This window comes from Globicephala melas, chromosome 20 (genome assembly GCF_963455315.2).
Source record: "Globicephala melas chromosome 20, mGloMel1.2, whole genome shotgun sequence".
In the NCBI taxonomy this organism is placed as follows: Eukaryota; Metazoa; Chordata; class Mammalia; order Artiodactyla; family Delphinidae; genus Globicephala; species Globicephala melas.
The window spans coordinates 4,217,423-4,244,331 of NC_083333.1; the positions used below are offsets into that span (position 1 = coordinate 4,217,423).

The window sequence follows — 26,909 nt, forward strand, 5'->3', positions numbered from 1 at the left end:
CTAGGAGTGGGATAAGGTCAGGAACTCAAGGTTGAAATACCTATGGAACGGGAAGGTAGAAATGAATGAATGACTGCGAAATGGAAAAAAAATGCGTGAATGAATGGATGAAGGACCCACCCCAGGCAAGAACGTTCACAGCAGAGCAGCAGAAAGCTCTGGCCAGTCATATCAGGGAAGCCATAAAGCTGAAGGGTCAAGTTGAAGAGGGTCACAACTGCTTATAATAGGCCAGAGCAGGGAGACACATAGACACACAGGGTTTGAGGGCAGGTTGTTTTCAACAGCGTTTAATCAAGTACCCAGGATCCGGCAACTGCTCCAACCACGAGGTACTGCCACTATCTCTACTCTGAACCTGAGAGTGGGGTCCAGGTGGAGACTGCATCCACAACTGGGTCCTGCCATCCCAACACCCTGCTGGGAACAAGGCACATTCCTCAGCAGTCAGGGTGGGAGGGAGGTGGGTGGGGGATTTAGTCGTCCTTCTCAGGAGACAAAGGGCTCTTCATGATTTAATTAAAATGCCCATCAAAGGCCTCAGAAGATAGGGGTTAGTTGGAATGAAATAAAAATTGTTGGAGTGAACATATTACAAATTTAATTTCATTCTGGGCGCTTCTATGAGGTTCCAATATTAGAGAGACAATCCATCATTAAATTCCCATCTGTTCTGCCATATTGGGGCCATTTCTGAAGATGTCCAAGTTCTGTTTAAAGAGGCCTGGGGAGCTCTCAGCAACTGAGCACATCTATCCTTTGTTTCTCAGTGAGAGGAGAGCTATAGGGGCTGAGAGAGTATCTGGAAGACAGCAGGCACTCAATTAAAGTGTGTGGAAGGGAGGAAGGGAGGGAGGGAGGAAGCCTTGGATTTAGAATTTACCTAATCTGGGGGTGAGTCAAAGCCTTGCACGGACAACTTTTCCTCCAGATAACCCCATAACTCCCTTCCTCCTCTCCTTCAATTCTTTGTTCATATGTCGCTTTTCATTGAGGCCAACCCTGCCACCCCTATTTAAAATTACAGTCCTTCCCCAACCTTGACCTTCGTGATCCCCCTTTTCCTGCTTTAACCATCTCCCCCAGAACTTAACTTCACATCCTATATAATTTACTTATTTGTTTGTTCATTGTCTGCTTTTCCCCACTAGAATGAAGACCACATGAGAGCAAGAATTTGCCTGTTTTGTTCATTGATGTATATACCCAGTGCCTAGCATCATGCCTCCCTCGAGAAATATTTGTTGGGTGAATGCATCGATTAACATGGCAGAGAATAAGTTATTTGTTAACTGCCACCGCTATCACCTTCCAAGGAGAGTGGAGCTCAAGAACAATCCTGGGTTGGTGGAGCCTACTGATCCAAAGGTGCCTTATCCCCAGGTGCAGCTGCACCTGCAGACTCCAGGTTCTCACGTATAAACCATGAGTCAGGGAATGAAGTACTCTTCCAGCATCAACTCAGGGATCAAAGCCCTCACCCCCATGTCCACTCCCTGGCTCCGTGCTCACCAGCCAGATCCGAATCCCATACACTCTGAAAATGGTGAGAAATAACAAGCACCCTTGTGCCCCTGGCTCAGGGTGTCAGAGTGAAGTATACAACAGAAGCTTTCTTGTCCCTTGCAGATGGCAGAGTGGCTGCTGGGGCTCACGTAGCCAGGGAGAAGGCCCTGGGGAGTGGCCCCGGAAAGCTCTGGACAGTAGTCATCCATCTGGAAAATATTAGTCCTCAGTCTGATGTCTGCAGAAACTTAGCCCGGGACACTCTTTCACTTACAGAAATAAACAGTTTTGGGTCTCAAAATGTTCAGGACTTTCCCTGATTACTGCTGCTGCCAGTACTGGTTTACTTAGTCTTTCACAGTTTAGAGCCTGTTCTCCGCTGGAAGCAAAAATTTGGCCTGGGCAATATGAAGAGTAATGAAAATATTTTAAAATGCAGAGCCGGCTTCTTTTTTCCGAGGGTAATTTCTTGGAAATCCTGTTTGCCAGCAACACCTAAAAAAATCTTGGCCTGGTGCAACATCCTTCTAAGCATTATGGAGACAGAATTTCACAAGTGGAAATGACTAACCTTTTTTCCCTGTATGTCCTGTACATTTTAGAGTTGACGTCTCCATACTATTCCAGCACAGAGCATCTAGACTCCCCGCCCCTTCATCTCTTTCTTCTGAGGCATAGGTCAGAGACCCTCCTCTGATCTGAACACTCTACAGGTGCCCAAATCCCTTTTAAAGACCAGATCTCCAGATTAAGTGCAAGTCTCCTACTCTGGGTGGAAAGTATGGTCTTTTCACTAACTGGTACTGGAACAGTTGGGTTTCCACATGGAATATAATGAACATTGACTCCTACCTCACATCAAACACAAAAATTAATTCAAAATGAATTGCAGGCCTATAGGTGAAAAGGTAAAACGATAAAGCTTCTAGAAGAAAACACAGGATGATATCTTCATGACCTTGGGGCAGGCAAAGATTTCTGAGGCAGAACACAAAAAGCACTAACTGTGAAAGGAAAAAGTTGATAAATTGGACCTCATTAAAATTAAGAACTTCTGTTCATCAAAAGACATTATTAAGAAAGTAAAAAAGCTAGCCATAAACTAAAAGAAGATAGCTGCCATACGTATAACAAAGGAGTTGTATCCAAAATATATAACAAACTTCTATAAATCAACAAGAAAAAGACAAATAATTCAATTATTAGAAACAGCAGAAAATTTTTACTTCACAAAAAAGAATATTCACATGGCCAAAAATACCATTTTAAAAGGTGCTCAAGGGCTTCCCTGGTGGCGCAGTGGTCGAGAGTCCGCCTGCCAATGCAGGGGACGTGGGTTCGTGCCCCGGTCCGGGAAGATCCCACGTGCCGCGGAGCGGCTGGGCCCGTGAGCCATGGCCGCTGAGCCTGCGCGTCCGGAGCCTGTGCTCCGCAACGGGAGAGGCCACAGCAGTAAGAGGCCCACATACCGCAAAAAAAAAAAAAAAAAAAAAAAGGTGCTCAACATCATTAGTCACCACGGAAATGTAAATTAAAATCCGCAAGGAGATACCACGACATACCCACCGAAATGGCTGTAACTAAAAAAGCCTGACAATATCAAGTGTTCCTGAGGATGTAAAGAAACTCTACTGACCAAGTGCAAATTGGTACAACAATGTTGGAATACTGTTTGGCGATATCCACCAAAGCTACACGGATGCCAGTCTTATGACCTAACAATTCCACTCCTTCCACTCCACAAAATGAGTGCATATGTTCACCAAACGGCAGTGCTAATCATTGTATCCCAAAGTAACCTAAATGCCCATAACAGGAGAATGAATAACGAAATAAATTGTGATATATTCATATAATGAAAGTTCACACAGCAAGGCTGGGCAGACTGTGACCCACAGGCCAACCTGGAGCCTGGTGTGTGTGTGTGTGTGTGTGTGTGTGTGTGTGTGTGTGTGTGTGTGTGTGTGTGTGTGTGTGTGTGTGTGTGTGTGTGTTGTCTATGACTGCATTTGAGTCACAATGGTGGAGCTGAGTAGTTGTAAAAGAGACTGTATGGTCTGCATAGCTGAAAATGCTTACTATCTGACCCTTTATAGAAACAGTTTGCTGACGCCTAGTACACAGCAATGAAAAAGACTACTACACGCAAAAACATGAATGAATCCCACAGACAAAATGTTGAGTAAAAGAAGCCAAACACAAGAGTGCACCCTGTATGATTCTGTTTAAAGCTTAAAAACAGGCAAAAGTAATCTCTGGTGATGGAGGTCAATATAGTGGCTACCTCTGGGCAGAAGGGTATGAGGAAGGAAGCATGAGGGAGCCTGTGCTCTATCTCTTGATGGGGGGTGGAGGTTCACAGGTGTGTCATTATGCAAAAACCCATCAATCTGCACCATTCGATTTTGTGCACTTTACTACATATAACTTCTCTTCAATTTTCAAAAGAGAAAAAATGCTGGCCTCTAAGCAGGGTCTACTATGTGCAAAGCACATCGAGGGGGATTTCCTCCTTCATCCCAGAGACTGAATTCAGTATTAGTGTGGCTACACCATGGCCCCTTGCTGACGGGAGCATGCCAGGATAGTGGCATTTATATCCACAGGCCACCAGGCTTAGTACCACTGGATCTCATCAGCCTGGCTCCAACTACCTAGATCCAACTGATGGTGCCAAAGGCAACCTTCCACATCTAGTCCTCAAACTTTAGGACAACTATAAATGAACTGGGAGCTTGCTAGTGATGCCGATTCCTGGCCCTTCCTCCCCCAGTTTCTAGTTCTTTCAGGTCCTGGGTGGCATTGTCAACAAACCCTGCAGGTGAATCTGATACAGAAGATCTGGAGACCACACTTTGAGAAACTCTGCTGTGCAGGCTGAGGTAGGGGGTGTGAAGGTGTAAAGGGAAAGAGACAAATTGCTCTAGGAAGGGAAGAAAGAGAGCCTGAGAGGAAGAGGCAGTGGAAGAGGAAGTGAGTGAGATCGTGCAGGAACATGGGGATGAGTGTCGGAAATGGGGTTGGGGACCATTATGAAGCTGGCTGCGTGGCGTGTAGTGGAACACCGGTTCTCCGTCTCTCCACCTAAGCGTTGTAAAGAATCCAGTTCTTATTACTAGGCTGTGACGTGCCCACCTCCGAGGTGTGTTAAAGTGCTGAGCCCAGCTTTCCAGGATGAGAAAAGAGGCTGTCTACAGAGATTCGGTCCCATCCAGATTTGATAACCACCCAGGAAAATAGGTATCATCCTCCTTCCAGCACTTGGGGTCAGTCATTCCCCTCAGACCCTCTAGTGTCCTTCAAAAGGTCCAGGTTTGAAGCTGCCTCCCTCCACATTCAGGCAGGTATCTGTGAAGGTGAGCATGCAGACACCTGTGTAGACCCCTACCTGACTACCATGCACAAGGCCAAATAAGCCAGACAATGTGGCCAGACAAGTCTACAGTAAATAGATTACATTAAGTAAACTGATTGAGTCCTCAGCAGCTGTTACAAAGAGCAAAAAAAGCAAGATGTAATAGTATCATACGACTTGTGAAAAAACAACAGGGGAGCAATACATCCATACTCTCATGCATTACATATTTTGGGAAGAAGCTGGCACAGTGGTTGCCTCTGGGAAGGGAAACTGGGTGTGAGGGAGAATCAGGGTTGGGAGTAAGACTTAATTATTATTCTATATTCTTTGATACTGTTGGTTTTTTTTTATCCTGCATAAATTTTGTCTAAAATTAAAAATTTTTTAAAAATTAAATTAAGAAAGGAAGAGAGGGAGGGAAGGACGGAGGGAACAGGGTAATAGACGGGCATTGGTTCTTGAAAAGCCAGTTCAGAGTTCAGAGCTCTTCCAGAGCAAGAAGCAAGCACAGGCTCTAGAGGGTTCCTGCTGGCCAGACTGTGGTGCCCACAGGCAGCAAGCCAAGTCTGTTCACCGCTCCCTCCTCCATCACTTCTTCCACAGGCTGTGGTGAGAATGTGTTGTCTTGAGGTCGTGCCCACACCCTGGGTGGAAACGCCGTGGTGTACCAACATGGGATTTCCAGCAGCTTTTCCAGTACAGTGTAGGAGTTCAGAGAATGAACTCCAAGGCAGAAGCAAGACGTGCAGAAGGGGCAAAAGGTTACAAAATACACTAAGAGCTGTCAAAGGGCCTCCTGGTCACTGTCAGAGCATAAGAGATGAGAGGCAGGACGGGGCCGTGGTTACTGGTCTGGGCCCAGGCTACCTGGGATCATATCCTGGTTTTTCCACTTAGAGACTGTGAGACCCTCTAGAGCATCAATTCCCCCATGTACAATGACAGAACCTACCATATAGGATATAGTGAGAATTAAATGAATTAAGGTATTATTGTTTAAGCACAGAACAAACACATAGCAGATGTTAGCTATTATGGCTCCTGTATCTTATTTGAATTCTAATAGTACTGTGCAAGACAGGATGTGACTATTGGCCTATTTTAATTTGATACACTGAAGTTTAGATAAATAGACTTCGTAAGGGTTAGACAATGGATTCTCTGATACCAAGCTTAGGGTTTGGTCCATTACATCAGCATTTCCCAAACTCTGTTCCAATGAACACTTAACGTCTCACCAAAATTTTAATAAATGTTCCTCCAACACAGGGTTTTGTGACCAGTAAGTTTGAGAAATGCTGATTAAGTGAAATTAAGCAGGTTATTTGCTGCAGGCTTCATCAGAGCCTTTAAAGTGCTAATTCACCCGTGACTCTTTTTTTGTTTTGTTTTGTTTTGTTTTGTTTGTTTGTTTAATAGGTACGCGGGCCTCTCACTGTTGTGGCCTCTCCCGTTGCGGAGCCAACAGGCTCCGGACGCGCAGGCTCAGCGGCCATGGCTCACGCGCAGCCGCTCCGCGGCATGTGGGATCTTCCCGGACCGGGGCACGAACCCGCATCCCCTGCATCGGCAGGCGGACTCTCAACCACTGCGCCACCAGGGAAGCCCTTCACCCGTGACTCTTAAGATGGAGTAGCATTTCCCAAGTCATTTGACCATTAAACAATTTTCTTTTTCATGGCATACATATTAACACCTAGAGAAATATTAGGGTTCCATGGAAAATAGCTCTGGACATGCTATGCTACATTAAAGAACAGGCATGATTAGAAGAAAGGAGAACTATTCAACATCTGTTTTCATGCCAGTCTCCATCAAAGAGAATGTCTTCAAATCACAAAGTGTAGAACATATTTGGGCATGGTGGTGAAGAGGGAGATAATGAGTTGTGGAAAGAACATGAGCACTGAGGTGAGACTGGGATCCGAATTCAAATCTTGACTCCGCTGGTTCAACAGGTCATCTGCTCTCTCAGAACCTCAGCTTCCTCATCTATAAGTTGGCAGAGTAGCATCTACTTCATTTGGCTGTTTTAAGATTTAAATTTCAGTGGGTAATATCTCAGGGTTAGTTTCTTAATCAGTTAGAATGTTTTGAGTTGCAAACAGCAGATAGACAAACTTAAACTGGCTTAAGCAAAAAAAGGGAATTTGCCAAAGAAAGTAAAAATCCAGATAAGGTTTTATTAGAGTTTATGATGTAATTAGAGCAGGTGGTAATTCTCACCACCAGGAAGCTTAATGCCCAACCCTGGAAAAATTCTAAACTGGATATTGAATAGATGATCTATTAGTGCCTTGATCTCTAGGGACCAATGCAAATTCACTAAGAACAAGTCATTGGAAGGAAGTCCTTTTATTTTTTTCAAAAAAATTATCCCATCAGGGGACCAATGATTCTCAAGCTGTGTGGGCAGGCACCCCTCACAGTTTCCAGAGGGAATTTCCACCAAATCCCCTTGTCTGGTAGAGCTATTTTTAAAACTGGAATAAATAATCATTGCACAGGGCATGGGCAAAGAAAAAAAATGTTTGAGAAGCACTATCACAGACATAGAGTGATGGGATCTCCCAAAGGATGTTTGATAAAACCCCTATCAAGGGCTTCATAGATAAATAAGCTGGGGGAGTGTGGGACAGCTGATAACAATAGCTTCTATTGATGGAAACACGATGTAGTTTTGTGCAAAACACATAGAATCTTGAATTTTCTATTTAAGCAGAAATTTAAATTTTTTATTAAAAATGCATTAGTTATAGATGTTTTTTAAAAATGCATTAGTTATATGTATACTGCTCAATTAATTTTTACATATATATACCTAGGTACCTACCACTCAAATCAAGATATAACACATCTCCAGCTCCCCAGAAGGATCCTTCATGTCCCTTCCTTGTCAATCCCCTGCTTCAGGAACCACTATTCTGATTAGTTTCACCTGTTCTTGAACTTTATGGAAGTGGAATGATACAGAATATACTCTTGTTTCTGGTGTTCTTGGCTCATTGTTTTATGTGATTCACTGTATTGTTACATGTAGCAGTAATTCGTTCTTTTTCATCACTATGTAAATTTATTTGATGGGCATTTGGGTTTTGTAGGTATTTTGCTGATATCCTTTACCATAATAGCAACAAAATACTTATTGCTAACATCCAATTTAGTGGTAGAATATTGAACACTTTTCTCCTGAGTTTGAGAACAAGACAGAGATGTTGACTATCACCACTTATATTCAACTCTTTACCAGAGGTCCTAGCCAATGCAACAATTCAAGAAAAAGAAATAAGATTAGAAAGGAAGCCATAAAACTGTCATTTTTCACAGATGGCATATCTTTATACGTAGAGAAGTCAAAAAATTCATTACTAAAATTAACAAGTGAATTTAGCAAAGTCACTAGCTAAGATCAGTATAAAACATCAGTTTTGGGGCTTCCCTGGTGGCGCAGTGGTTGAGACTCCACCTGCCGATGCAAGGGACACGGGTTCGTGCCGCGGTCCGGGAAGATCCCACATGCCGCGGAGCGGCTAGGCCCGTGAGCCATGGCCGCTGAGCCTGCGCGTCCGGAACCTGTGCTCCGCAACGGGAAAGGCCACAACAGTGAGAGGCCCGCGTACCGAAAAAAAAAAAAAAAATCAGTTTTATTTCTACATATTAGCAACATTGAAAAATAAGATCTTAAAATTACCATCTACCAATAATGTGTCTCTGTGTGTGTCAGTGTGTGTGAGAGAGAAAGAGGAGAGGGAATAGTAAAGCAAATGTAGCAAAATGTTAGCATTTAGGGAACCTGGGTGAAGGGTATATAGAATTATTTGTAGTAATTTTTCAACATTTCTTTAGGTCTGAAATTATTTTAAAATAAAAAGTTTAAAAATGCCATTTATAATGGTATCAAAAAACATCAGATAACTAGGGATAAATCTATTAAAAGATGCACAAGAGCTACACTAAAACCTAAAACATTGCTGAGAGGAATTAAAGAAGACATAAATAACTGGAGAGAGCCACAATATTCATGTATTGGCAAACCCAGTATTGCAAGATGATACTGACCTAAAGAGTCGGTGCAATCTCAATCAAAATCCCAGCAGGATTTTTAAAATATAGATATGCAAAGGACCTAGAATAGCCAGGGGTAGGGGCTGGAAAACTTTTTCTGTAAAGGGCCAGATAGTACATATTTTAGACTTACAGGTCATTCGGTCTTTGTCACAACTTTTCATTTCTACATAAAGTGACCAAAGACAATATATAGACAAATGGGCATGGCTGGGTTCCAATAAACTTTTATTTACAAAACAGGCAGTGGGTTAAATTTGCCCTGTGGGCCACAGTTTGCTGACCTCTGGCCAAGATAATCATGAGGAAGAAAAGAAAAATTAAAGACTAATATTATCAGATATCGCCTTATTAAGACTAATTATAAAGCTAAATGTGGCATATGACTAAAGTGGGCTTTGACTCCAGTCAGACTTGAGTTTGTGTGCTATAACCTCTCTCTCTCTCTCTCTCTCTTTTGCATATAATTCCCATTTTTATTCCAAATTCTTATTGACTTAATTTTGTTGTTTGTTTTTTGATGTGTTTTTTATTGAGGTATAGTTGATTTATAATATTATATTAGTTTCAGGTGTACAACATAGCAATTCACAATTTTTAAAGATTATACTTTAAAGTTTATAATTATTGTTAAATATTGGCTATATTCCCTGTGCTGCAAAACTTATCCTTGTAGTTTATTTATTTTATACATAGTAGTTTGTATCTCTTAATTTCCTACCCCTATCTTGCGCTCTCCCTTTCCCTCTCCCCACTGATAACCACTAGTTTGCTCTCTATATCTGAGTCTGTTTCTTTTTTATGTTCATTAGTTTGTTTTATTTTTTAGATTCCACATATAAGTGATAACATATAGTATTTGTCTCTCTCTGTCTGACTTATTTCACTAAGCATAATACCCTCCAAGTCCATCCATGTTGTTGCAAATAGCAAAATTTCATTATTTTTTTTATAGCTGAGTAGTATTCCATTGCGTATACATATACCACATCCTCTTTATCTGTTCACATGTTGATAGATATTTAAGTTGCCTCCATATTTTGGCTATTGTAAATAATGCTGCTAAGAGATATAACCTCTCCTAATGTCAGTTTCTAAAAATGACAAAATGTAATAATAATAAAATGTAGCTCCCCTTCCCCTTAAGTGGTTAATGTCAACAGAGGGAAAGTTCTCTCTAATGCGAAGCTACACAACTCTGTGTATGGCCTTGCCCTCTTCAATATTTTTAGTAAAGACTCAAGTGAAGATCTAACACCTGCTTATATTGACTCAAACCTGAGAAGAATGTCTAATATATTAAGAGAGAAAATTGAGGTTCATAGAGATTTTGACAAACATGAAAAAATCAAGTAAAACCAGCCAAAAATGAGTTGAAGGCTGGGAGACAGTAAAATCTGGTGGATAAATCGTGAAGTCCAATTTATATTCAGAGAGATTAAAAAAGAGTTATGTACCAAGATGTTCACCATGGCATTATTTATAACAGATAGTGAAAACAACTGAAATGTCCAACAATAGAGAAATGGTTCATAAATCATATAATAGAATATTAAGGTAAATACACACTAAATGAAGGAATTTTATATAGTCATTATGATCTTTTATAGCTTTCTTATAAAGTGAGGTTTTGAAGAATATGTAATGACATAAAATATATGATCTGAATTTCTAAAAAAAAAGTTAAACACACACAAATAGATAAGAAGGTAGAATGAACGATAAACATGTTAATGATTGATTTTTTTTTTCTTTTTACCTTTCTACATTTCCCCAAAGTCCTGCTCTTTTATAATCAAGTGGGGAAAATAGCAATAACCATTCTTTTAATATATCGTTGGGTGTTTTTGCAGATCATAAGCCCCGTATGAGTCAACAGTGGACAGACACAACTGCCAAAAATACTAACACAACTCTTAGCTTCATGAAGAGAAGCAGAATGTCCTGAAAATAGGAGGTGACAACCTTTGACCTACAGATGGCTCATCCTCATATTAAACCTTGTGTTCCGTTCAGGAAACCACGTTTTTAAGGACATTGGGACACTGGGGCACGTCCAAAGAAGGATGACCAAGATCATTAGGAAAGTTGATACCATGTCATATTGATTCATTAATGAATTCATCAATTCAACCTAAAAAACACCACTTAGGCACTGTGGGTGAAATGGAAGAATTTTATCAAAAGATGGCTGATGCATCTAAGGACCCTTCTGGTCCTTGTAGACAATAGCCGTCTACAATATTTTAAGATCTATTGTGTGGAAAATGGACCAGGGGGTATGAAGTTTCAAGACAGCCCACGGAGGCATATATGGTCAAATGATTTTCAACAAGGATGCCAAGACCATTCAATGGTTAAAGGACAGTCTCTTCATCAAATGGTGTTGGTAAAACTGGATATCCCCATGCAAAAGAATGAAGTTGCGTCCTTATCTTATACCTCATTTAAAAAATAACTCTAAATGATCAAATACCTAAATGTAAGAGCTAAATTTACAAGATTCTTAGGTGAAAACATAGAGGGAAAGCTTCATGACATTGCATTTGGCAATGAATTCTTGGATATGACAGCAAAAGCACAAGCAACAAAAGAAAAAGATAAACTGGAAGTCATCAAATGTTAAAACTTTTGTGTGTCAAAGGACACTATCAACAGAGTGAAAGGAAATCCAGGGAATGGGAGAAAATAATTGCAGCAAATCCTATTTCTGATCCTTATGGAATATATAAATATATAGATAGATAGATAGATCTTCCTCGACTTACAAGGGGTTACATCCTGATAAACCAACTGTAATTTGAAAATATCACAAGTTGAAAATGCATTTAACACACCTAACCTACTGAACATCATAGCTTAGCCCACCTTAAATGTGTCCATAACACTTACTTTAACCTACCATCAGGCAAAATCATCTAACACAAAGCTTATTTTATAATAAAATGTTGACTATCTCATGTTATTGATTGAATGCTGTACTGAAAGCAAACAGTGTGGTTGTCTGGGTACAGAGTGGTTGTAAGTGTTATCGGTTGTTTGCCTCCGTGATCGCGTGGCTGACCGGGACCTGTGGCTTGTTGCTGCTGCTGCCAGCGTCATGAGAAAGTATTGTCCTACATATCGCTATCCTGGAAAAGATCAAAATTCAAAATTCGAGGTATAGTTTCTACTGAATGTGTATCGCTTTCACACCATCACAAGTCAAAAAATTAAGTCAAACCATCATAAGTTGGAGACCATCTGACTGTGTGTGTGTTATGTGGTTACCTGCATTTCTAATCTTTTCTGACTGATGATAAGGGACTAATATATCTTCCATAGCTTAACAGCACAACACAATTTAAAAATGGGCAAACGACTTGAATATACATTTCTCCAAAGAAGATTTACAGTGGCCAATAAGAACATGAAAAGATGAGCAATATCACTAATTATTAGAGAAATGCAAATCAAAACCACAGTGAAATACCACTTCACACCCATTAGGATGATGGCTATTATTAAAAAATAAAATAGAATAAAACAAACAGATAATAACAAGGGTTGGTGAAGATGTGGAAAAATCACAATCCTTGTATATTGCTGGTGGGAATGTAAAAAGGCGCAGCCACTGTGGATAAAAGCATGGATAAAAGTTAAACATAGAATTACCATGCGATCTAGCAATTCTACTTCTGGGTATATACCCAAAAGAACTGAAAGCAGGGTCTCAAACAGATATTGTACACCCATGTTCGTAGCAGCGTTATTCACAATTATCCATTGACAGATGGATAAACAAATGTAGTATGTACTTACAAGGGAATATTATTCAGCCTTTGAAACGAATTCTGACACATGCTACAACATGGATGAACCTTGAAGACATTATGCTAAGTGAAATAAGCCAGCCGCGAAAGGACAAAAACTGTATGAGTTCACTTATGTGAGGCACCTAGAAGTAGTCAAATTCACAGAAACAGATAGTAGAATGGTGGTTGCTGAGGCTCGGGGGAGGGAGGAATGAGGAGTTACTGTTTAATGGGCACAGAATTTCAGTCTGGGAAAATGAAAAGTTCAGTAGATGGATTGCGGTGATGGTGTGAAAATACGTAAAAGGAGGGTCATACCCACAAGAATAGCTAAAACAAAAGACTAAGAATACCAAGTGTTAGCAAGGACATGGAACGACAAAGTCTCATACATTGCTGGAGGGAATGTAAATTGGTACAACTTTGGGAAACTGCCTGGCAGTATCTATAAAGCTAAAAATATGGCCCAGAACTTCTATTCCTATATATTAACCCAAAGAAATAAGTTCAAGTGTGAACAAAAATACACAATACAAAAATGTTTATAGGAGCTTTATTCATAGTAGTCAAACACTAGAAACAAGCCAAATGCCCATAAACAGATTCCATTTATATGAAGTTCGAGAACAGGCAAAACTAATTGTTGATGATAGAAGTCAGAATAGTGGTTGCCTCTGTGGGAGGGGATAGAAAGGGAAAGGACACAAATGAATCTTATGTTTTATCTTTCCTTTTGGAAATATTATATGTCTTGATCTGAGTGGTGGTTACATAGTTTTGTCCAAATATAAAGAATCATTACATAATATATTTAAGATTAGAGTACTTTATGTACTCTGCTGTTATCATTTTAACAGAATTTTTTTAAAGAAAGAAATATTTTAGAAATCCAATTTAGGATCTCACATTGCATTTGGTTGTGATATCTCTTTATATTTTTCCAATGTGATTCAGTTCCTCTGTTTTTTGTGACCTTGACGCTTTTGAAGGGTACTGGTCAGTTATTTTGTAGAATGTTCTACAATTTTGATTTCTCTGATATTTTCTCAGGATTAGATTAAGGTCATGCATTTGAGGCAAGAATAACACAGACATGGAACATATGTATATGTATAACTGATTCACTTTGTTATAAAGCAGAAACTAACACCATTGTAAAGCAATTATACCCCAATAAAGATGTTAAAAAAATAAAAAAGGTCTGACAATACTCAACATTAGCGAGAATATTAAACAAGCAGAAATTGTTATATTGCTTAGGAATGTAAATTGGCACAGGCATTTTGGACATTTTTGCACTGTCTTCTAAATTAAACATATTTATGCTCTAGGAAGCAGAAATTCTTCAAGCAAGATAGATGAGTGCTGATATCTACCAAAAGACATATACAAAAATATCCATAGCGGCGTTATGTTTAAGAGCCAGAAAAAAAAAAAAAAAAGAATAACACAGACATGATACTGTGCTCTTCTGTGTCTTTTACCCTCTCCCATTTATACCCTCTCCCATTACAATTATTTAATTGTCTTAAATAATTCTTCTATATATATTGAGAACCACATCAGACAGTGTTAACGATTTTTGATTCAACAATCAAATATAATTTAGAAAACTTAAAAGAAGAAGGAAGTGCTATTGTATTTACCCATAGTTTTACTCCTTCCTTTGTTCTTTCTTCCTTTCTGATGTTCAGAGAGTCCTTCTTTAATCATTTCCTTTCTGTTTCTAGAACTTCCATTAGCCATTTCTTAGGGTAGACAAATTCTGGAGACAAATCCTCTTAGTTTTTCCTTCATCTACAAATGTCTTCATTTATGTTTATCAGTCCTGAAGGATATTTTCTATAACACTGGTTACAGAATTCTGGGTTGACAGTTCTTTTCTTTCAGCATTTGAAAAATGTTGTGTCACTTCCTTCAGGCGTCCATGGTTTCTGTTGAGAAATATACTATCATTTGAATTGTTTTCCTCCTATAGGTAAGGTATCATTTCTATTTTGATACTTGCAAGATTTTCTTTTCTTTAATTTTTAATTTTTTAGAAGCTTGATTATGTGTCTTGGCATGGATTTCTTTAGGATTATCCTGTCTGGGATTTTCTCAGCTTCTTGAATCAGTGTCTTTTGCCACGTTTGGGAAGTTTTCATCCATTGTTACTTCAAACACATTTTAAGCTTCAGTCTCTTTCTCCTTTCCTGGGACTCCAATGACACAAATGTTCCTTTGTTATAGTCTCATAGGTCTCTGTGGCTCTATTTTTTTCAGTCTATTTCTCTTTATTGTTCAGATTTGGGAATTTCTATTTTTTTACCTTCAAGTTCACTAATTCTTTCATCTGTCCTCTCTACTCTTCTCTTAAGCCCATTAACTGAGTTTTAAAATTTTGCTTACTGTATTTTTCAGTTCTAAAAATTCTGCTTGATTCTTCTTTATAACTTCTGTTTCTCTGCTGAGGTCTTCTAGTTTTTTATTTGTCTCATTGCTTGTTGAAGCATTTTCACGATGACTACTTTAAAATCCTTGCCAGGTAATTCTAACATCTGTGTCATCTTGGCATTGGTCTGAGAATCCCCTGAAATTTTATACAACTACAGTATGGTGGCCTGAGATGCTGAGAGAAATTGTTTCTGATTTCCCAAAACTGTGACTGGAACTGAGAACCAAAGGAACTGGATATATCGTGTTGACCAAAAAGTTCATTTGGGTTTTTCCATAAGATGTTTCAGAAAAACCCGAGCGAACTTTTTGGCCAACCCAATACCACGTAGCAAAGTCCATGAGCTACCAGCTTGGAAGCAAGCCACTTTCCCACCAGGCCTGACAAGAGGTAACACTTGGGAGAACCAAGGACACACCCCCTTCTCTCCACCACCCTGGTCAATATAAAGCTGATGGTTTAGGGTGAGTGGGGAGATGCTTCTTGGGGGAGGAGAGTGTTTGTGAAAAGAAGTTATTCTATCCTTCCTCTCCCTGGGGATGGAGGGGAAAGAGTGGGACTTTGACTAGTTCGAACAGGGATGAGAGTGGATAAAAATCTGTTGGTATCTGCACAATGGGGAGATTGACACTTCATTGCCTATTTGATGCCCACAGAGCCACCGGACTGCCCTGATGCTACTGGAGTGGTATAGTCAAGAGAGGGCAAGAATACTCCCTCCAACCCCAAGTTCCCGCCAGCAACCAGGACCTGCAGGTGCCAGAGTTGGGGCTGTGGAGTAAGATGAGCTGGGAGGCTGCAGGTTTGCTGGAGATGAGGAGGCAAGCTGCACTAGGCACAGAGGCGTGAGCAGTAGGTGCTTCTGGCTAGGAGTCAGCCTGAGGATACTGGTCTCAAGGGACTGCCAAGGCCTGGCAAAGTCGCCTGACATCATGGCATACCAAGGGAGTTGGTCCGCTTAGGCGGGAAGAAGTATTTGGTCACTTATGTTGTTTAGTATTTTCTGGGCATAGTGAGGATAAACGTAGACTGGCTTTTGTCAGTTTTATGATTGCATTTAAATTCTGTATAGACAGTGCCCCCAACACACACATCCCTCAATATGCCACTTGACAGTGATGTTGACATTGAGGCTCTTGCGGCTAGGCCCTTAGCAGGTGCCTCCTCTGACCTGAACCCAATCAAAGATCAGTGAGGGAGTAACCAAGAAGGATGGAGGGGTTCAGTGAGAGCAGACACACCTCACCCAACACACACACACACCCCCCTTAGGCGGAAAGGAGCCTCATGGGCCTGGGAGGAGGAGGGAAGTTTGGAAGTGAATACAAGAGCGAAGTTTTTAAATGGAGAAAACTTAAATAACATTGTTAATATTAAGGCTTAACAACTTAAATTAGACCGTTTCCTCCCTCCCCACCCCGCCCCGGTTTATTGAGGTATAACTGGCAAATAAAATTGTACATATGTAAAGTGTACAAAAGACTGTTTTATAAATGCATACGACTAATGTTATGGGGACAGACCGAGAAGTCCTGCTCGTTGCTCATCAACAGAAGCTTACCTGCAGAAAAGAGGGCGGCACCACTGGCAGCAAATATCAGGAAAAGTGATACTATTCCTTGTTAAACAGTCACTGAGCTGCAATTCCTCAAGTAAAGCAGCTACATTGGAATTTTTTCTATGATAAGGCATATGTACATATTTCTAGGAAGACGGTGTATGCTTTCAACTTATTCTCAGAGGGCTCCTGGATCCAAAGAAGATTCAAGAGCCTCAGGCCTCGCCAGGCTGGCTACAGACCACCCAGACCATTACCTCAAACCACTCTTTCTCATGACACTTTCTTAGTATCCTGTGTTCAACAGACATCGTCTCACCACTGTGTGACCTTGGATGAGTTACTATACCTCTCTGTTCCAAAGTTCCTCACCTGTAAATGAGGATAACAACACCAACAAACTCACAGGGCTCTTAAGAGCATCAAATGAGTAAATGTAAGGGACGTGCTTACAACAGAAGCTGGTATATAGTAAGTGCTATATAAGCAATGGCTGTTATTATTATTTTTACTACTGTTACTTTCTAGACCTCTTGGGGAGTCTAGAGGATTTCTTCATGGATGTCTGGCTGCCTTGCCAGTGGCTCAGCTAAGTGATGCCTATTTCTGAGAAGAGTTTTTTCTACTGCAAATTCAAGAATTAGTGCCAAGAGCCGAGAAAGGGAATTAGCCGAAGAGCTGAATCACTTGTCTCACCCAGACAGGGAAAACCCCACGGCTGCCATGCTCAGAACTAAACTGGGTGCCTCATAATGCAGTAGTTTAATAAACTGGGGAAGTTGGGAAGCTCTCTTCCTGTCCTTTGACTTGACATTGGCTTAATGTCCGTCCCATAAGGGGACAGCCCCAGCCCCTTGCTTCCCACTGCTTACTCATGCCCTCTGTTGCCCAGAAAACAGCTCACCGTGCTAGAGAGAAGACTGTTACTCAGCACTCCTGCCATTCACTTGGCACCCTGGAAGAAACCTGTGTCTTCCAGAGGGTGCACAGCCAGAAAGAATCCATCCCTGGGCCGTCCCCAAGTGGAAACTTTCTCATTTAGAGGGTTGGAACCAGGAGATGGAATGGCTGCATTCCCCTCTGTACCTACTCCCTTGTGAGGCACGTTGCTCATTGATCCAGAGAAGCTGGAAGCCCCCCCACCACCACCACCGCCCTGAACTGGCTTACAGGAGCGATAGGGGTCACTCTGGTGCTAATCACTTACACTTGCAATGCAGATATTTGCAGATGGTTCCAAAGAACCAGATGAGAGAAGGCAAGAAAACAAGCTAATTGAATCTCCTGCAAATGTGTATCAGAAAAGCTGCCTTTGTATATAAAGTCAAACATTGGAACTGGGCCAGTTTGGGAAAGCTAATGACCAGGATACTCGCCCTTGGGCAGGGACACTCTTACTACAGAGTGCAGGGTGGCTTTCTTCCACTGTCCCAGGAAGTCCACACTCTAGGTGGAAATGCCAAAATGTGCACACTGGGAATTTCCAACAGCGGAAGCTCCTCTCAGCGCACGATGTCAGTGCTCTTCGTTGTGTCTTCTTCGCCCAAAGACTCTCCTGGTTATTTCATTCTCTCTCTTGACAGCATCACACAGGGGTAAATACAGTATACAGCAACCAGTGGAAAAAGAAGACGTGAGGGTTTTCTGGTGGTTTGTTCAAGCTGACTTGTTTGTATTATCTGTGTTGGCTGTGTCTCTAGAATCCATCTTTCTGGAAGTCAATTCTTTATGAGAAACCACCTCGCATCCCTGCACCAAAGTTAAAAATAAATGTGACACAGAATTAGGCATAGATGTGGAGCTTAAGTATGAGATGACTGTTCTCCTCGGAAGAACCATCATTGATTTATGCTTTCATGGTTTCATAGTAAAACAGGGTCCATTTCTGCTCCTGTGAAACTACAGCCGAAGACATCTCTGAGTAAGTATCTCGAGTGCCTTACATAAGAATCTACAAATTTTAATTTTCCAACAATGTAATGCCAGGTGAATGCTTGCTTCTTCAAACAAAACTAAATGCAGCTGCTCAGCTGTTTTCCTTCTCCATCTCCTTCAGATAATGACGATGAAACTCACATGGCCCACCATTTCTGTTTTTGCCTTGGGGGCTGGGAAGCTCAGGGTTAACTTTCATGCTCAAACTATTTTATCCACATTACTGAGAATATTTCCTACTTTGCCATAACCAGCTTCCAGTCCCTTTTAAAATTCTCCATTTTCACTGTATTTAAAATTATAAACCCCCTCATGTCCTTTCTTTATAAAAAGGCAGAATAAAATTAATTAACTAACTAAACCTGACTTTGGGGTTAAGCACCCATGCGACTTAAAATAGTTGATCACCTAATGCTCAGTGAGGCGTTGGTTACAGCTATTGTTCGCAAAGAATTGGCTCTGGGTGGGGTTTGAGTTACTGATTTGAATCTGTTTTCTTGGAGCCTATTTGAATTCATTGGTGAGGCTGAATGACTGTCACTTCCTACATTCTTTTGTTTGAAAGGATTGTGTTTTGCATCACAGCCCAGGGAGACAGGCAGGTGCAGTGACTCAAAACAACTTTTTCTCCTCTCCGCCAGCACTTCGCACAGCTATACTCATCCATGTTCTTATCTTTGAGCCAAACCTTGCTACAATAGCAGCCCTGCAACATTCTCCATAGAACAGAAGTTTCCTAAGCCCTGGGAACTAAAAGAGGTCCACTTATTAGAACAATTGTCAACTAGTAAAGTAGCAGAACAGTTACAATATTTGGACTGAGCTCAGGGTTGGTTACAGTGAGGTGTGACTGTTTCTGGTTTATAGGATGAGTAAACACGGGACACAAAGTTGCCTTAGGGTTCCATTATTTACAAAATCAATCAACTACAGTTCATTAATTAGTGCCCTCAGTTAACTGGAATCTTATCTATCCATCCCGTTCCTAAGTGTAGGTGCTCCACCTTTAACATAAAAGGCCAAATTACAAGAAGTTACATGTATGTCTGAGAGGTAACAAAAGTACTAATAGCCATGGAACGTCCTCGACTTAGTCCAAGTTCTTACACAGCTGTCTGTACGCAAACGGCAAGCAACCTTGCTATTCTAAGCCCATACGCGCTATAGCATCCTTAGCCACTGAAGGCAAAAGCACTCTTTCAATATAATTTTTAAAAAGGACACAAAAGTGTGTCAATCAAAATAGAGTGCGTTTCTGTTCGGTTAAACCAGGAAGAGCAAGATATCATAGCAGTCTCTTCCATGAGCACCTTGGCAAAACAAGCTTTGCCCAAATGCATCTCTTCCAAATGCTTCTTCTTGAGACATTAAAAAATCCCGACCCCACCACCCACCCCGTGTGGCCTGAAGGGCTCAAGTCAATTCCTTAAGGAAGTAATTCTGTCCTCAAGCCAACAACAAGTTACTGAGTGTCTATTCTGTGCTTGGAGGAAGGCAGACTGCATGCATGTGACCCATCTCCCCACCCTGTGCAAGTCAGACGCATATGATGGTCATGGGGCTCCTTGCTCAGCACCAGCAGCCATCAATCCATGGAGCCTGGAAGACACAGCAGCTCCAACCTCCTACACTCATGTTCACTGGGTACCTACCATGTGCCATGCCAGGCTGGGAAGATAAACATGAATAAGGCACTGTCCTAGCAGAACGCACAAGCTACAGGGAGAGGCAGACGTACAGACCGACTCCTAGAAGAGCTCTGACTGGTGCTGTGTGAGTACCAAGGGTGTGGGCCAGTCATCAGGCCCAGCCTGCGCTGGGGGTCAGGAAGGCCCCCTGGAGGCAGAGGCTCCACACTGAGGCTTAAATACACTGCAGCAAAGAGGTCAGGCACCCAGGCTCTGGAGGCTAGCTAGGTGGGTTCAAACCCTACCTCCATCACTTTCTAACCGTGTCACCTCAGGCAACTTAGCCTGAATTTTCATTTCCTAATCTATAAAATAATAATAGTGTCTACCTCTCAGTGTTGCTAGAGGATGAAATTATAGACTCCAGGAAGGCAGTTAGCACAGGGTCTGGTACATAGTAAGAACTTGTTAAATGTCAGGCAGTCATGCATTTGACAAATATTTGTTAAGGGTTAACTGTGTGCCAGGCACTGTGCTGGGTGCTTGGGATGAATGGTGGGCAAAACACATAAACCCCCTGCCCTCCTACTGCTTATATCAGAGCGGAGGATGCAGGTGAAAATGAAACAAAGAAGGAACCACATACTCTATTAGGAGATGGTAGGTCCGTGGAAGAACACAAAGCAGGAAGAGGCTGGGGAGTGTGGAAGGCTGCAGTTTTAAGTACGGTGGTCAGGGGAGCTTCCACTGAGCAGGAGACAGGCGAACAAGAAATTGAAGGAGGCGAGTGGGGAAATCGTGCCGCCATCTGGGGCAAGGGGGAGGAGGTAGACGGGGAGGGTAGAGGACCATGGAAGAGCAGAAGGAAGAGCAAGTGCAAAGGCCCTGTGCGGGGTGGGCCTGGCAATGGCAGGAAAGAGCAAGGAGGCCAGAAGAGGGGCAGGGAGAGGACTGTCTAGTACCGGTACTAAGAGATGCTGTGAGAGGTCACAGGGCTTTGGGGCCATTTTAAGAACATCAGCTTTTCTCTGAGACACACAGTCAGCCACTGGAGGGCTGTGAGTGGAGGAGCGGCATGATCTGACTTACACTTGAGAAGAATGAGCCTGGCCATTGTGGTCAAGAACAACTTACTAGGGGCGGGGGGGCGGGGGACAGGGATCGAGGTGGGGAGACCAGTTAGGAGGCTATTAAAATAATCCAGGCCGGCTTCCCTGGTGGCACAGTGGTTGAGAGTCCGCCTGCCGATGCAGGGGACGCGGGTTCGTGCCCCGGTCCGGGAGGATCCCACGTGCCGCGGAGCGGCTGGGCCCGTGAGCCATGGCCGCTGAGCCTGCGCGTCCGGAGCCTGTGGTCTGCAGCGGGAGAGGCCACAGCAGTGAGAGGCCCACGTACCGCAAAAAAAACAAAAACAAAAACAAAAATAATAATCCAGGCAAGAGATGATGGTGGCTTGGACCAGGGTGGTGGCAGCAGAGGTGATGGGAAGTGGTCAGATTCTGGGTATATTTTAAGGTCGAGCTAACAAGATTTGCTAATGGACTTGATGCGGGGTGTGAAGGAAAGAGGGGAGTAAAGTGTGACTGCAAGGGCTCTGGCCTGAGCAGCTGGAAGGGTGAAGGTGCTTTTAGCTGAGAAGGAGTAGATGGCAGGCGGGTCAAGAGTGGGAGGAGGTCAGATGGTGGATTCCTCCCTAGAGGTGAGGAGGAAACTACAAACCAGGAGAGTGTGGTGTCCTTGAAGCCAAGTGAAGAAAGTGTTTGAGGGAGAAGGCAGAGAGGGATAACTCTGCAAATGCCACTGGTGGGTCAGCTAAGATGGGGACTGAGAGCTGAGCATTGGATTTAGCAACGTGACAGCCATTGGTGACCTTGACAAGTGCACCACTAATTACTGAAGTTCTCAGGCACTGCACCAAGCACGGAACTTCAGGTTCTGGGATGTGGAAGATGCTGGAGGAAAAGTGAGCTCTTAACTCCAGCTTCTGCTGCTGTCTAGGGAGTCACAGCAGCAAGTCACACCCATACCTGCAACACCGTAGATATTGAGACCAGAAGGCATCATCTTATTGATATCGGCAAGTCCATTTGTGTGAAAACAGACAGGGAGCTGCTGGGAGTTCAAAAGTAGGATTCCAAGTTCCCAGCCAATTCATTGGCTCCTAGAACACACTGAAAACCAACCAACCAATCAACTAACTCGGAAGCAAAGCAAAGCAGTATTGAAAAGGCAGCAGCAGTAGTACTACAAAAGTATCAGAGATTTAATCCTTGCCACCTCCAAAAAGAAGCAATGAAAATGATCATGCAAGTTCCTTTAGGGCAGGGACTCTGCTTCACTGTTATACCCCATGACTGGCACAGAGTAGATGCTCAATAAACGTTTGCTTGTTGACTGGCTGATTACTATGCCTCTTACATGTTATCTCATTTAACATTCACAACACTCTGCAATATATATTCAATAGGTGCCAACAGGAGACGTACCGAGAAGACAATTCAAACAAATGGTCAGAATCAGTCTCAGTTAACGTGGCTAACGCAAGAGGAGAAGGAGAAGAACACATTATCTGATTCGTTCTGAAATTAGTGACGATGGCAAGCAAGGGAAGCGAGAGGTCATTGAGTGATTACAACAGCCGTCAAGTGCTGTGCACCTAAGTCTGCCAAGTGGTTTATGCAGACTTTTAATTCCACTGCGATGCTCTAAGGTGGGTAATATGATTCCCCATTTTATAGATGAGAAAAAAAGAGGCTGAAAAAGCCAAATAATTTGTTCTAGACTAGTGGACTGGACTCTGGCTGTACATCAGAATACCTAGAAAAAAGACAATAAGACGAAGTAGAAGACAAACTACCATGTAGGAGGAAGTAGAATAAAATTAAACCCCTAAGCTAATGCAATTGCCATGGCCAAACACTGTGGGTAGGCAGCAAGGTGCAACAAATAGAATACAGATTTTGGAGTTGGACAAACGTATTTGAATCCCAGGTTCACCAGGTCCTCATTTTAAAGCTCTGCGCAAGTCATTTAACTTTTTTGAGCTTCAGTTTCCTTATCCATAAACTAATAATAATAATTACTTTGAGGGTGTTGTGAGTATTAAATAAAATGAGATGACTTGCATAATTGTAGATATGCAATAAATGCTATTTCCCCTTTCCTTAACTTATCAGTCAAGGGAACAGGGGAGACAAAGAATTATGCAACTGTTATTATTTCTCTGCTTTGTTTCAATGGTTCTCAGAGTGTTATCCTGGCCAGCAGCATCCCCTGGGAACTTGTTAGGAATGCCAATTCTCAGGCCTCGCCTATACCTACTGCCTCAGAGCCTCTGTGGGTAGGGCCCCGCAAGCTGTGTTGCCCCAGGTGATTGTATGTGCTCTCAGGTTTGAGAATCACAGCTCTATTTCATGATCGACCCAGTCTGCAGCACAGCAGTGGAGGAAACTTGAGTAGCCAGGTAACTTGGCAAGATCACTAAGTTATTCACTGGAGACACCATTCAAATAAGGATCTCAGGCAGAATAATGTTCTTACTGGGAACAATAATTACCAATGGAACACAGACTTTTGTCATTATACAACTGGAAATATGGGACTCTTTCTGCATCTGTGAGCCTTATCGATGGCATTTAAAGACTTTCTTATACGGCAGTTTCTCTGTTCATGTTTCTTTTCCCTACCTGATACTACGCCTGACGATAAGTACTTTATTAATCTTCTGTTCACTCAGGAGGAAAAATAAGTTAACATGTATAAATACGTTACACAACCGGGCTCAAAGTAAACAGGCGTACATGTTGTCGAGGAAGTGCTCCTAATGGACCCACAGGGTGTCATTCTAGGACTAGGGGGAGTTGGCACAGCACAGCTGTGGGAGGAGAGGGATGCTTGCGCCTCTGCCACGTGGTCCTGCAGCAGGCTCAGTGTCATGGCCATAAAGTCATAGCTGGGTGTGTACCCAGGCAAAGCACTGGGGGTTGGGGGGACAGCTTTTCAAAATATGATAGTCCTGGGTAAAAATCACAAACACTGTCCTAGACAGCGGGTGCTGGTAAACTGGCTCTTGGGGCTGCCCTGATTTTCATGGTGAAGTACTCTCACTATGGATGATTTCAAGCTACCAATGATTGAACAGCCTGCTTGCAAAGTTCCTGAATATTCAACCATCGGCACTAAGTGGGCAGTGCAGCTGGCCCCAGCACACCAGTGTGACATCTCCTGTTGGTGGGCCCATTTTGACATGGCAGGCGGCATGGTGCTTTATTTATAGTGCTTGTAAGTACCTTCAGAATGCTTTAAGATAAATCTCCTAAGGAGGTAATCCCACTGAAGTAGATTTTACAAACCCTGCCTGATTCTCAGGAGACCAAATTTACAGGTTACATTGTTTCAGTAGAAACAATTCTTTTGACTTTGCACCTATTTTGACTGGCACTTGTGAAAACAGAATCACCAAAATTGTACTGAATTATTATTTTGAATTGAACAGAATGTTGATAATATAAAATAGATTATAAGGTAGAGATAGACTTCACTGATAATCTCTTCAAAAAAAATTATATATAATACATAAATGTATATTTATATAGAAGAGTTATGTAAGTATTAAAAAACATCTTTGGCATAATTTTAAACGGTTAGATTTTCAGGAAATTTTATTTGTTCTGATATTTCTATTTATTGCTGAAAAGAAGAATGGAGTGAATTATAGTATTTTGAAGTGAGGTGGTTGACCTCAATTACACAAAGGATAGGAAGTTTTTAGGAAGAAGATCATGGTTTTATTTTTTGCCTGTGGTCTCAGGATAAAATATCATTTTCACTGTCAAATTCTTTTTTCTTTTCGGTCTTAAATTATCTCAGGATTCTTGTAACCTCATAAATAAGACAATAGACTAAATCAAGTGCAAGTGTTTTAACATTATATAAATTCTAATCTTAAAAATATCTACCTGCATATTCATAAAATTTATTTTTGAGTTATATCTAGTACAGTACTTTTTTTAGCACAGTATTTTATATTGAAAGCAGTTTGCTGTTAAAAATACAGCACTAAAAGGATAAGAATCCCACCTTTGAATATTTACAAAGCTGTTTAAAAATTCTGAATGTTCTTCAATCTGCCTCTGTTTGTGCCCTGTTTAAAATGTATTGTCTTATTTGGAAAATGCTAACAAAAGTATGAAGTTAGGGAAAAAAGTCACTCGGGAGCTTTTTTTTTTTTTAATTGACATAATATTTATTCGTATTACCTTTTATTTTTGCCACACCATGTGGCATGGGGGATCTTAGTTCTCCGACCAGAGTTTGAACCTGTGCCCCCTGCACTGGAAGCGCAGAATCTTAACCACTGCATAGCCAGGGAAGTCCCACTCGGGAGCTTTTAAAACATATCAATGCCAGGGCTCTACCCATAGATTCTGATTGAATTGGTCTTGACATCAGAGTTTTTAAGCCCCTCCCTCCTGGTGATTCTAGTGGGTAGCCAGGGATAAAAACAGCTGCAAGTAATATGGGTTAGCAAGCAACTCCCAAACCTAGAGTCTGTTGCCATAGTACCCTGTGTGAGAACAAGTATATTATTATACTATAATTATTCTAAAGTTGTTTCATGTGTGTGTGACCTCGCCCATAAAAGGAACTCCCCAGGGACAGGACTGGCCTCCCACTGAAACATAGTAGGGGTCTGTCCATGGTGTGTGCTCAGTAGATGCTAAATGGGTGTCCGGTGGCCAGATTTCTATTAATGAAGACCTCCTTTGGGCTTATTCTCAAATACCTGGCCACACTAGAGGGATCGCAACCTTCTGTAGACATTACATGACAATCATGAGAAGGAAAGGTAGCAGAGAAGTAGGGAGAAGATCCTACCAGCCTGTGGACACAGAGGGTGTCCCATTAGCAGTAACAACTCAAAATTCCCTGACCCTTGTGCCACGTACTCATGTACTTCTGGGAGTTTCCCAAAGGTGTTTCACGTGCGTTCATGGTTAAGTCCTCTCCTGCGGAGCCTTGGCTTCTCCACGGAGCTGTCACAGGGCACCACCATGGCCACCAGGCACCACCATCTCTCGTCACAGCCAAGACCCAGGAGCCCTTGAAATGTGAAAGTTGCAGGGGGTTCTGGTGCAAAGAGGAAGATAGCCGTTCTTTGAATTATACTCCTTTGAGTTGCCGGGGGGTTGGGGGGGGTCCCTGAACAGTCCATGGGAGGCTGGGCAGATGTACAAATCTGGGTGAGAGATCATCAGTCACTGGCCTCTTTCCCTGCCTCAGTCATTCTTTTATTTACTTATTTTTTAAACATCTATTTATTTATTTAGCTGCATCGGGTCTTAGTTGAGGCAAGTGGGATCTTTCATTGCGGCGTGCAGGCTTCTCTCTAGTTGTGGTGCTTGGGCTCTAGAGCTCATGGGCTTAGCTGCCTCATGGCATGTGGGAGCTTAGTTCCTCAACCAGGGATCGAACTGCGACCCCTGCACTGGAAGGCGGATTCTTAACCACTGGACCGCCAGGGATGTCCCCTCAGTTATTCTTTTTTTAATATATTTATTTATTTATTTTTGGCTGCGTTGGGTCTTCGTTGCTGCGCACTGGCTTTCTCTCACTGCGGTGCACAGGC

At 42.0% G+C, this 26,909-nt stretch overlaps 1 protein-coding gene across 4 annotated transcripts in view; it reads right to left on the reverse strand.

Annotated features, from left to right (window-relative positions):
* NOS2 (nitric oxide synthase 2) overlaps window positions 1-26,909 on the reverse strand; it is a 122,698-nt gene that overhangs the window by 74,138 nt on the left and 21,651 nt on the right. The window lies entirely within an intron of this gene.